We start from the raw sequence: 12429 nt of genomic DNA, 5'->3' as shown, positions 1-12429 counted from the left end.
GAACATCAGAACATTATATTCAGCGGGAACAAGATCCACTGACTAATTTCTTTGGCCGCCATTGCACTAAAAGCAAATCCCTCCCTTTGCCAGCACAAAGAGAAAGTGCTTGTCAGATTCCCTCGTGTGTGATGGATTAGCCCAATAGGAGCAGCGCTGGTAGCTTATGCTGTACCAGCCTGGACAGAAACCTGGGCAACCTCCAGATGAAAATATATCCTTCAGTAGATCTGCTGCTACACAAAATATGGAGTTGGAATCCTTGTTCCCAAATCACCTCATCAAACCTAAATACAATTGAGAAAATATAAACCAAACCAATTTCCCAGGATATATGTCACAACAAGAAAGTGGGAAGCAGACAATTACTGTTCGCCTGTCTCTGGGGAATGTCGCTTTTCCTGTCTCCTCTCTCTTTGTGGGATATCATTTTTACCATCCTTTCTGTCTGAGAATATTACTGTTCCTGTCCCCACTCTCTTGGGGACAGGGTGGGGGTGTCACACCCACCCAGTTTGTTAGTCCCAATTACTCTCGCGAGATGTGTAATCCCTGCTTCACTATGTGTGTGAGCCATGTGTGAAAGCCCAGCACAGCTAACCCTTCACTTCAGTCAGAACTCAGGGTCTGAGGTTGTTCTGTACTATCTGGGCCCAGACAAAAACACTGACTGACTGGATCACGTTCAAGATAACGCAGATCAAGTCCCAATGAGATTGCTGTTGACCTTCACCCTCAAAGCCCACTGAGGAGGTGGTCATTAGTCTCAGTGTTGTCATAGATTAAGTTCTCCCAGAGATTCATGATTCATTCTAAATTTAGCACAAGTGTGTGATGTTGTCAGGTGACAGCTGGGAAGACATGGAGATAAAATATAACAGGAGAGAGAATCATATTTATGTTATATGTTCCTTGAACTTAGGATGTTTGGAAATGGTTTGCAGCCAATGGAATACTTCCAAAGTCCAGACATTATTGTCATGTGGGAACTGTGACAGCCTGGGCAAGGCAGATCTTTTGGCAGCACCACCCAGAGACTGAAGGCTGTTACTGCAGGCTGACTCCAACCAGTGTGAGAGAAGGACACTGGAGCACACAAGGACATGGGAAATAGGAGCAGGAGGAAGCCTCCAATAGCTGTCCATCCTTTCTTAAATACAGGGACCAAAATTGCCCACAATTCTCCAAATGCAGGCTCACTAACACCCTCTATAGTTTTAACAGGATTTCTCTACTTTTAAATTCCAACCCCCAGCAATAAAGGTGAAAGTTCCATTCACCTTCTCAATTACTTGCTGTACCTGCACTAACTTTTAGTGTTTCATGCACAATACTACCCAGATCTCTCTGTGTTGGAATCTCTCACTATTTAACTATAAGACCATAAGACCATAAGACATAGGAGTGGAAGTAAGGCCATTCGGCCCATCGAGTCCACTCCGCCATTCAATCATGGCTGATGAGCATTTCAACTCCACTAACCCGCATTCTCCCCATAGCCCTTAATTCCTTGTGACATCAAGAATTTATCAATTTCTGCCTTGAAGACATTTAGCGTCCCAGCCTCCACTGCACTCTGTGGCAATGAATTCCACAGGCCCACCACTCTCTGGCTGAAGAAATGTCTCCGCATTTCTGTTCTGAATTTACCCCCTCTAATTCTAAGGCTGTGTCCATGGGTCCTCGTCTCCTCGCCTAACGGAAACAATTTCCTAGCGTCCACCCTGTCCAAGCCATGTATTATCTTGTAAGTTTCTATTAGATATCCCCTTAATCTCCTAAACTCCAATGAATACAATCCCAGGATCCTCAGCCGTTCCTCATATGTTAGACCTACCATTCCAGGGATCATCCATGTAAATCTCCGCTGGACACGCTTGAGATAATTGACAACATTGCATTCGCTTTCTTAATCACAGACTCAATCTGCATGTTTACCTTCAGAGAATCCTCAACTAGCACTCCCAGATCCCTCTGTACTTTGGCTTTACGAATTTTCTCACCGTTTAGAAAGTAGTCCATGCTTCTATTCTTTTTTCCAAAGTGCAAGACCTCGCATTTGCTCACATTGAATTCCATCAGCCATTTCCTGGACCACTCCTCCAAACTGTCTAGATCCTTCTGCAGCCTCCCCACTTCCTCAGTACTACCTGCCTGTCCACCTAACTTTGTATCATCGGCAAACTTCGCTAGAATGCCCCCAGTCCCTTCATCCAGATCATTAATATATAATGTGAACAGCTGCGGCCCCAACACTCAACCCTGCGGGACACCGCTTGTCACCGGCTGCCATTCCGAAATGAACCTTTTATCCCAACTCTCTGCCTTCTGTCAGACAGCCAATCCTCAATCCATCCCAGCAGCTCACCTCGAACACCATGGGCCCTCACCTTGCTCAGCAGCCTCCCGTGTGGCACCTTATCAAAGGCCTTTTGGAAGTCTAGGTAGACCACATCCACTGGGTTTCCCCGGTCTAACCTACTTGTCACCTCTTCAAAGAACTCCAACAGGTTTGTCAGGCACGACCTCCCCTTACTAAATCCATGTTGACTTGTTCTAATCCGACCCTGCTCTTCCAAGAATTTAGAAACCTCATCCTTAATGATGGATTCTAGAATTTTACCAACAACCGAGGTTAGGCTAATTGGCCTATAATTTTCCATCTTTTGTCTTAATCGTTTCTTTAACAAAGGGGTTACAACAGCGGTTTTCCAATCATCCGGGACTTTCCCTGACTCCAGTGACTTTTGAAAGATCTCAACCAACGCCTCCGCTATCTCCTCAGCTACCTCCCTCAGACCTCTAGGATGTAACCCATCAGGGCCAGGAGATTCATTAATTTTAAGACCTTTTAGCTTTTCTAGCACTTTCTCTTTTGTAATGGCAACCATTCTCAATTCAGCCCCCTGACTCCCTTTAATTGTTGGGATATTACTTCCACTGTGAAGACTGACGCAAAGTACTTGTTAAGTTCTCCTGCTATTTCCTTATCTCCCATCACTAGGCTTCCAGCATCAGTTTGAAGTGGCCCAATGTCTACTCTTGTCTGTCATTTGTTTCTTATGTATTGAAAGAAACTTTTACTATTATTTCTAATATTACTGGCTAGCCTACCTTCATATTTGATTCTCTCCTTCCTTATTTCTCTCTTTGTTATCCTCTGTTTGTTTTTGTAGCCTTCCCAATCTTCTGATTTCCCAGTGCTCTTGGCCACTTTATAGGCTCTCTCTTTTTCTTTCACAGATTTCCTGACTTCCTTTGTCAGCCATGGCTGTCTAATCCCTCCCCGGATAATCTTTCTCTTCTTGGAGATGAACCTCTGTGCAGTGTCCTCAATTTTACCCACCAACTCCTGCCATTTTTGCTCTACTGTCTTCCCTGCTAGGCTCTGCTTCCAGTCTATTTTCGTCAGTTCCTCTCTCATGCCCTCATAGTTACCTTTATTTAACTGTAACACCATTACATCAGATTTTGCCTTCTCTCTTTCAAACTGCAGACTGAACTCTACCATATTATGATCGCTGCTTCCTAAGTGTTCCCTTACTTTAAGATTTTTAATAAAGACTGGTTCATTACATAGCACTAGGTCCAGAATAGCCTGCTCCCTTGTGGGCTCCATGACAAGCTGTTCCAAAAAGCCATCCTGTAAGCATTCCATGAATTCTCTTTCTTTGGATCCACTGGCAACATTATTTACCCAGTCCACCTGCATATTGAAGTCTCCCATGATCACCGTGACCTTGCCTTTCTGACATGCCTTCCCTATTTCCTGCTACATGTTGCACCCCTGGTCCTGACCACTGTTAGGAGATCTGAACATAACTCCCACTATGGTTTTTTTGCCTTTGTGGTTCCTCAATTCCACCCACACAGACTCCACATCATCCGACGCTATGTCATTCAGCACCATAGATTTAATTTTGTTCTTAACTAACGAGGCAACCCCACCCCCTCTGCCCACCTCCCTGTCTTTTCGATAAGTTGAAAACCCTTGTATGTTTAACTGCCAGTCCTGACCCCCCTGTAACCGCGTCTCTGTGATGCCTACCACATCATAATCATTCACGATGATCTGTGCCATTAGTTCGTCTGCTTTGTTATGAATGCTACGAGCAGTCAGGTAAGTGCCTTAATGTTAACTTTCTTATCATTAGAGATGTTGGAAGTCATAAGATGTCCTAAGTTATCCTTCTTTTTTGCTGCATTCCCAGTCTGTCTCAAGTTTAAATCTGCCTGCACATATGCTATCCTGCTGCTTATCTTTCCATTTAACTCCATACTCCCTGTCGCTTTCACTTTCCCTTTCCCCCCAATTCAGGAGTTTAAAGTCCTACTGACCACCCTATTTATCCTCTTCGCGAGAACATTGGTACCAGATCGGTTCAGGTGGAGACCGTCCCAACGGTACAGATCCCCCTGGTTCCAAAACTCTTGCCAATGCCCCATGAAGTGGAATCCCTCTTTCCCACACCAATCCCTTAGCCACGTGTTTACTTCCCTAATTTTCTTATCCCTATGCCAATTGGCACGTGGCTCGGGCAGTAATCCGGAGATTATGACCCTTGAGGACCTGTGCTTCAATTTCCTGCCTAGTGCTTCATAATGCCCAAACAGGTCCTCCTTCCTAGCTTTGCCGATGTTGTTAGTCCCAACGTGGACCACAACAACTGGATCCTCCCCCTCCCACTCCAATATCCTTTCAAGCCGGTCAGAGATGTCCCGAACCCTGGCAACGGGCAGGCAACACACCATGCGAGACTCCCGCTCCGGCTTGCAAAGGATACTATCCATCCCCCTAATTATAGAATCCCCTATAACAACCACTTGTCTTTTTGCTCCCCCCTCTTGAATGGCCTTCTGCACCATGGTGCCTTGGTCAGCTGGCTCATCCTGTCCACAGCCCTTTTCCTCATCCGTACAGGGAGCAAGAATCTCATACCTGTTGGACAAGGTCAAGGGCTGAGGCTCCTGCACTCCTGAACTCCGGTTCCCCCTACCTGCCTCCCTTACAGTCACACCCTGTTGTTCCTGATCACTAACTGAATGTGAATTACTTAATCTCCCAGGTGTGACTGCCTCCTGAAACAAAGCGTCCAGGTAACTCTCCCCCTCCCGGATGTGCCGCAGTGTTTGAAGCTCAGATTCCAGATCATCAACTCTGAGAGGGAGTTCTTCCAGCAACCAACACTTGCTGCAGATGTGGTCACTGCCGTTCACAATGGGATCAGCCAGCTCCCACATCATACAGCTACAGCACATCACCTGAACAGCCATCTCTGCTTAGTTAATTACTTTATTACTTTGTACAGGTTTGAGTGGCACAAACTAATAGTCAGCCTTTAGATTATTCTGACCCAAGTGCATGGTCTCACACTCTCTGACATTAAATTCCATCCGCTGTGTATTAGTGTTTCATTTCCAGTTTGGTTTTCTCTTTGTGATTGACCGTCTCAATGCATCTATCTGTAGCATGCCCCATTCCCATTTGTTGATGGCCCTGACACTTGATTGTCTAACCCTTTCCTGCTGGTTCCATTCAATGACAGGCAGGAGGTGGAAGAACACAGCAAGTCAGGCAGCGGAGAAGCTGATGTTTTGGATGTAACCCTTCTTCAGGAATGGGGGTGGGTGTACAGGAAGCTGCAGATAAAGGGGGTAGTGGGGACAGGATGATGAAGTGGGGATTGGTGATGACAGGTAGATGGTACAACTTGGTTGGTCAATGGGAGGAATGAATCTGGTAGGTGGCAGGGAGGAGTGGAGGGGAGGGATAGGGGCTGGGAAGGGAGTTGGGGGAAGGGAAGGGTAGTTATTAGAAATTGGAGAACTTAATGTTGAGTCATCTGAGTTGTAGGCTGCCCAGACGGAAGATGAGGTATTAGATTAGATTACATTACAGTGTGGAAACAGGCCCTTCGGCCCAACAAGTCCACACCGACCCGCCGAAGCGAACCCACCCATACCCCTACATTTACCCCTTACCTAACACTACGGGCAATTTAGCATGGCCAATTCACCTGACCCTGCACATCTTTGGACTGTGGGAGGAAACCGGAGCACCCGGAGGAAACCCACGCAGACACGGGGAGAACGTGCAAACTCCACACAGTCAGTCGCCTGAGGCGGGAATTGAACCCGGGTCTCAGGCGCTGTGAGGCAGCAGTGCTAACCACTGTGCCACCGTGCTGCCCACAAATTGTTCCTCCAATTTGTGGTTTGGTTCATTGTGGCAATGGAGGAGGCTGATGATGGTCATGTCGGAAAGGGAATGGGAAGGGGAATTGAAATGGGCGGTGACTGAGAGGTCTGGTCGGCCCCTGCAGGCCTGGCTGAGATGCTTGGTGAAACGTTCCCTAAGTTTATATTTGGTCTTCCCAATGTAGAGAAGGAGAAAAAGCATGTTGTTCATAAGAGGTGGACATTTGTGATCAGCGAAATGTCTCCTCATCCAAGCAGATGGAGTGGAGGCAGAGGAATTGGGAGAATGGGATGGAGTTCTTGCAGGATACTGGTTGGGAGGAGGTGTAGTCCAGGTAGTAATGGGAGTCTGTGGGTTTGTAGTAAATGTCTGTCGGAAGATTATCACCAGAATTGGAAATGGAGAGGTGAAGAAAGGGCAGGGAGGTGTCTGAGATGGATGAAGTGAATTTGAGGACAGGGTGGAAGTTGTGGGGAAAGTCAATGAACTGCTCCAGTTCAGCCTGGGTGCAGGATGCCCTGCACTGATGGAATCACTGATGTAATGGCAGAAGAGTTGGGGCACAGTGCCTGTATAGTCACTGAAGAGGGACTGGTCCTAATAGCTCAACTGGGTGCCCATGGTTACCCCCTGGACCAGTTTGGCAAGATGGAGGAGGGTATTGGTGGAGGGGGACTGGATGGGTCTGTTGCAGAGGAAAAGGTGTTGGGCCTGGAGGCTATCCTTGTGGGGTATGGACATATATAAGGACTGCACATCCATAGTGGAGATAAAGCACTTAGGGCTGGGGAACTGGAGGTTACTGAAGAGATGGAGGGCTTGGTTGGTGTAGCGGATGTAGGTGGGCAGTGCCTGAACCAAGGAGGAGAGTTGAGGTAGGATGAGAGGAGTTCGGTGGGGCAGGGGCATGCTGAGACGATGGGTCAGCCGGATAGTTGGGCTTGTGGATCTTGGGGAGCAGATAGAATTGGGCAATGCAGGGCTGGGAGACTATGAGATTGGAGACAGTGGAGGGGAGATCACTGGAGACAATGGGGGCACTGACAGTGTGAGTGATTTTGGCCTGAGGGGTCATGGCGGGGTTATGGGCAAGGGGGAAGTAGGACATGGTGTCTGAGAATTGGGGTTCGTCCTCTGTGACATTTAGGTCTGTTCTCCAGACTAACAGCACCCCACCTTTGTCAGCGGGTTTGATGGTGAACCAGGGGTTGGCGCATAAAGAGTGGAGTGCTCAATCGGAGGGGGTGTGGTTGGAGTGGGTGAGGGGGAGAAATTGAGGCGGCTGATGGCACATCAACAGTCAGCAATGAAGAAGTCTAGGAAGTGTACACAGCTGGTGGTGGGGGGTGTGGGGGGTGACCAAATGGAGGAGGAAGGTTGGAGGTGGGAGGAGGGTTCCTCAGAGGGAGTTTGGGAGTTTTTGTTAAATAAGAAGACATGGAGGTAGAGGCGGCGGAAGAAGAGCTCCACGTCGTGGTGGGTGTGGGTTTCATTGAGGTGGGGTCGGGCGGGAATGACTGTGAGCCCTTTCCTGAGGATGGATCTTTTGGCCTCAGAGAGTTTGAGGTCGGGGGGGGGGGGGATAGTAAATAAGGGGCAAGGCTCAGGGGTGAGGTTTTCGGGGTGGGCCCAAGTTGGCTGAAGGAGGGGAGGGGGGAAGGGTGACGGCATGTGGTGGGTGAGGGTTGGTTGTGATGTAGCACGGGGGAATGGTTGTGGGAGAAAAAGGAGATTGGGGCGGAGGTGGGTTGTGGAGTGAGATGGGGGAGTGGGAAGGTGGGGAAGAGGTGAAGAGGGAGAAGTGGAGGGATAGGGAGCACTGTGGGGGTGGATGGGTGAGGAGGGAGAGTGAGCATGCTGGCTGGCTGCAGGTAGGCAGTTGGACTCAGGGTGACTCTGGGAAATGTAGTCTGAGTCTTGTTTGCAGAGTGGGAGGGGCTAGAAGTGGAGGCAGAAGCTGGAGTGAAGTCAAGGCTAGTCCGAGTGTTTTGACCCAGGTTGGATTCCAGCCTCAGGCAACTGTCTGTGTGGAGTTTGCACATTCTCCAAGTGTCTGTGTAGGTTTCCTCTGGGTGCTTTGGTTTCCTCCCACAATCTAAAGACATGCGGGTTAGGTTAATTGGCTGTGCTAAGTTGCCCATAGTGATCAGGGATGTGTAGATTCGGTTCATTAGTCAGGGCAAAAGTAGAGTAATGGGATAGGGGATTGGGTCTTGGGTGGGTTACTCTTCCAAGGGTCAGTATGGACTTGTTGGGCCAAATGGCCTGTTTCTCACAGTAGGGATTCTATGACAGTCCATTCCAGATTCCCACCAACCGCTGAGTGAAAACAGTCTTCCCCAAATCTCATTTGCGGTGTCCATGATGAAATCTTTCAAACCATTCATTTTGTCTAGTGTCGTTTAGCTCTTGACCTCCTTGTTCAATAAATGCTTTATTCTTTTTGATAAAATATGAGTTCTCAGACAGGGACAGTTAACTTTGTCCAATCAGGGAGCCCTGGCTGACAGATAAAAAGGGGAGTGTGATCACACAGCATTGCCCTTTGCTGGGGAAAAAATAAGCACTACCACAGTTAGGCGGGAGTGTGGGGGTTATATTAAAAAAAACTGTTGAAAACAAAAGAAAAAAGAAAAAAAAGAAAAAAGGGGATTGTCAGAAGTACTGATACTCTGGTACCTGACTCTGAATAACAACCTGCCGACTAACCCCCTCCTTCTGTCACCCTCAATCTCCCCATGCTTACTCTTGTTTCCCCTTCAATCCAGCTTGTGCTGCCTTTGGGAGAGGTTGGCCTTCCCTCCTTCACCCAGGAATATGGTCATCATCCCAGAGCAATTGCACTTTTAACCTGAGGGTCATCCCAGCTGGGGCAGGGGGAGAGAAGGTGGCACCTTCATGGTGGTCATACCTGTCATTAATCCACTGCAACCTCTCTTGGGGCTGCAAGAGTTCAACCTCCCTCCCTCAGACAGCTCCCCTCCCTGAAAGGTAATATTGCTGCATCTAGTTTTGGGTTAATTAACCAGTGAAATATGACTATGGGGAGCCAGCATTGGCTGGGCAGGCAGCCACGACTGCTCTGACCCTGGATTCAGAAAATCTCCTCGGAATTCGGCAACACATTCGGGAGCACAGTGCCCACTGCCTCTGAAATCCCTCACTTACCGAGAATACACTCTCAGTATTCACCTTTTTCAGCTGCCATCTCAATTTACTATAAATTCTGTGTCCAATGATCCTGCCCCTCCAGCTACCTGATGAAGGAGCAGCATTCCGAAAGCTTCTACTTCCAAATAAACCTGTTTGACTCAAACCTGGTATTGTGTGCTTTTTAACTTTGGCCATCTGAATGAGCTGCCATCTCAGACTGAATCAGCTGAACTGTTTTTCATTCATGATTTGAGAATATAAAAGCCTCATCTTCAATCCCCAGCACAAAGCCCATTCTCAATCCTTCGCTCGGAGACACATACCTCAGAGAGACACCTACAGGTTGCACTAAGTAACACACCCACACTGTGAGTCAGGCAGCACTGAGTAACATGCTCATACTCCATGCTGCCTGCAGGTGTCTCTCTGAGTAACATACCCACACTCAAAGAGACATCTACAGGCAGCATTAAGTTAAACACTCACACTCAGAGAGACACAGCCAGTAATGTCTGTGAATATCCAAGATTGTTTCAGCGGCTACCCAACATGCAACAGAGATTGCACAGTGCGATCCCATCAGCTGGGCCTGGACCAACAGAGTAAAGAGGGAATGCGTCAGATTGTACTTATTGAGTCCTAACAGCTTTCAGTTTCTGTTCTTTTTGAAATCTTCTAACCTGCATAAATTCCCGATCAAAGGGACCATTTGAAAATGATTAATGAATGATGATTGTAATTGATTGACAGGCCAACCAGCCAATCTTGACAATGACCTGCTGAAATGCAGCCAATCATCTAAGGGGTGGGGAGGTGGTCTATTTCCAAAGCACAAAGAGACAGAGACTGAATCTTCATCTTTATTCCCTTTTCCAGATTCACATTGACAGAAAAAAAACTGCAATTAACAGCCCACAAAGAGGAAGCTGCTCAAATTCATGGCCACAATGGAGCTTCAGAGTATACAGGGAGAGAGGGAATGGGAGAGCAGCAGACCATCCGAAAGGACCAGGCAGCTAGTTGAGGAATCCCCTGAGTGCATCCCACTCTCCAACCAGGATTCAGTTTGGAATCCTGATGAGAATGATGGTTCATCTGGGGAGTGCAGCCAGAGCCAAGTCCATGGCACCACGGGTGGCTCAGCTGTATGGGGGCGGGGGGGCACAAGGAAGACTGGAAGAGTGATAGTGAGAGGAGATTCGAGAGTGAGGGCAATCGATAGGTGTTTCTGCAGCTGCAGCTAGGAATCCAGGATGGTGTGTTGTCTCCCTGGTGCCAGGGTCAAAGGTGTCACTGAGCATCTGTAGAACACCCTGAGGGGAGAGGGGGAACAGTCAGCAGTCGTGGTCCACATCATGCCCAGATACAGAGGGAGAAAATGGATGTGGTCCTGCAGTCAGAATTTAAAGAGCTTGTGAAGGAATTAGGAGCAGGAACTAAAAAGTAGGAATCTCCGGATTACTCCCAGTACCCCCTGCAAGTGAGAAGAGGAACATGATGAGGAAAGAGAGTCCAGGAGGGAGGGATTTAGATTCTTGTGACATTGGGGCTGGCCCTGGGGGAGATGGGACCTGGACAGACCAGACAGTGTTGCTCCTGAATAGAGCTGGGACTGAGTTCCTTTGGGGAGATTTACTAGTGCTGTTGGAGAGGGTTTAAACTAGCTTGGCAGGGCTGTGGGAGCCAGGAGGGAATATCAGAGAGGGACATCAAGGTCCACAGAATCCCCAGTGCATTCAATAAGTCACCAACCAGTGGGAAAGATGTGGAGGAATACACCGGCAAGTCCAAATATTATTGAGTGGGGGGCTTTAATTTCTGAATATTGACTGGGGTGATAGCAATGTGAAGGGCAGGAAGGGGCCAGAGTTGTAAGAGTGTGTTCAGGTGAATTTTCTCTAGCTGCATGTTTCCAGTCCAATGAGAAAGGAGGCTCTACTAGATCTGTGTGGGATATAGGTAAATTAATGTTATTTCTGCAATTATAATTTCTGATACAAGGTGAATGAACTCACACCAGTGTGTAATTGTTTCAGCCAAGAGCTGAGTCAACAAGAATGGAAACTATGTGGAGGAAATATAATTGTATGCCAGCATGAAACGTGATTGCAAAACAATAATAGAAATACAGGCACTAGATAAAATGCTGTGAAGAGAGGCCTGTATAAACAGTAGGTTTCCCACTTGTACAGAGACACAGGAACAAACCTCAATTAAAAGGGCTTAGTGATAAGATGCTGTGAGGGGCAGCACAGATGGAGGGAGTAGATAATGGTAAGCAAAGGATGGGATGAGGTCAAACGGCCTTGTGAGGTCAGAGTAAGCATTTTGTCACAGACAAGACTGGATAAACAGGAATAATGGGGCCAGTCTTAGGGAACTGGAGGATGTAGATAGGGGAAGAGCAATGTAAAACAAAAGAAGCCAAATTATATAAATATCAAGCGTTTGTCGAATTCGGTGTGTGTTTTGGCCCTGCCTTGTGACATCACACCCACTTGCAAGTGTAAAATAAATGACACTACTGCTTCAGATTTTTGTCTCGGACTGAAATTATTGAAGTGAGTGAGCTTTGTTTCTCACAATCTGGATCTTGGGAGTGAGGAGGCCCAAGTGGATCAAGTGTCAGTGAGAGGACATTTAGGGAAGAGTGATCATTGTATCACAAGGTTTAAGGTGATGGAGGAAATGAACAAAGGCATTTTCAGGGTCAAACAAACTCACTGGGGAAAATGGCAGCTTCCATGGCATATGGATATATCGGATTTAAATAAAACAGTGGAGTCACAGGTACTGGACTTATGGGGTCAAAGGTTCATAGGAAAGTCTGAGGTGAACAGTAGAGGATGTAGACCAGGGATAGTCAAGGTATATTTGAGACAGGGCAAACAATTCCTGAACTCTTTTGAGGACAAAAATGGTAGACTTATTGTAAATAAGAAAAGGGCAAAAGATAACTAGAGAGTGAATAGGGCCCCATGAAGATGAACTAGGTACCTCTGGGTGGATCCACAGAAAATGGTCAAGATCCTAAATGAATATTCTGGGTCAGTATTTATCATGGAGAAAGACATGGA

This window comes from Chiloscyllium plagiosum, unplaced genomic scaffold (assembly GCF_037043375.1).
Source record: "Chiloscyllium plagiosum isolate Xiang-an unplaced genomic scaffold, Cpla_swu_hap1 HiC_scaffold_9, whole genome shotgun sequence".
Taxonomy (NCBI): Eukaryota; Metazoa; Chordata; class Chondrichthyes; order Orectolobiformes; family Hemiscylliidae; genus Chiloscyllium; species Chiloscyllium plagiosum.
This window is presented reverse-complemented; position numbering follows the sequence as displayed.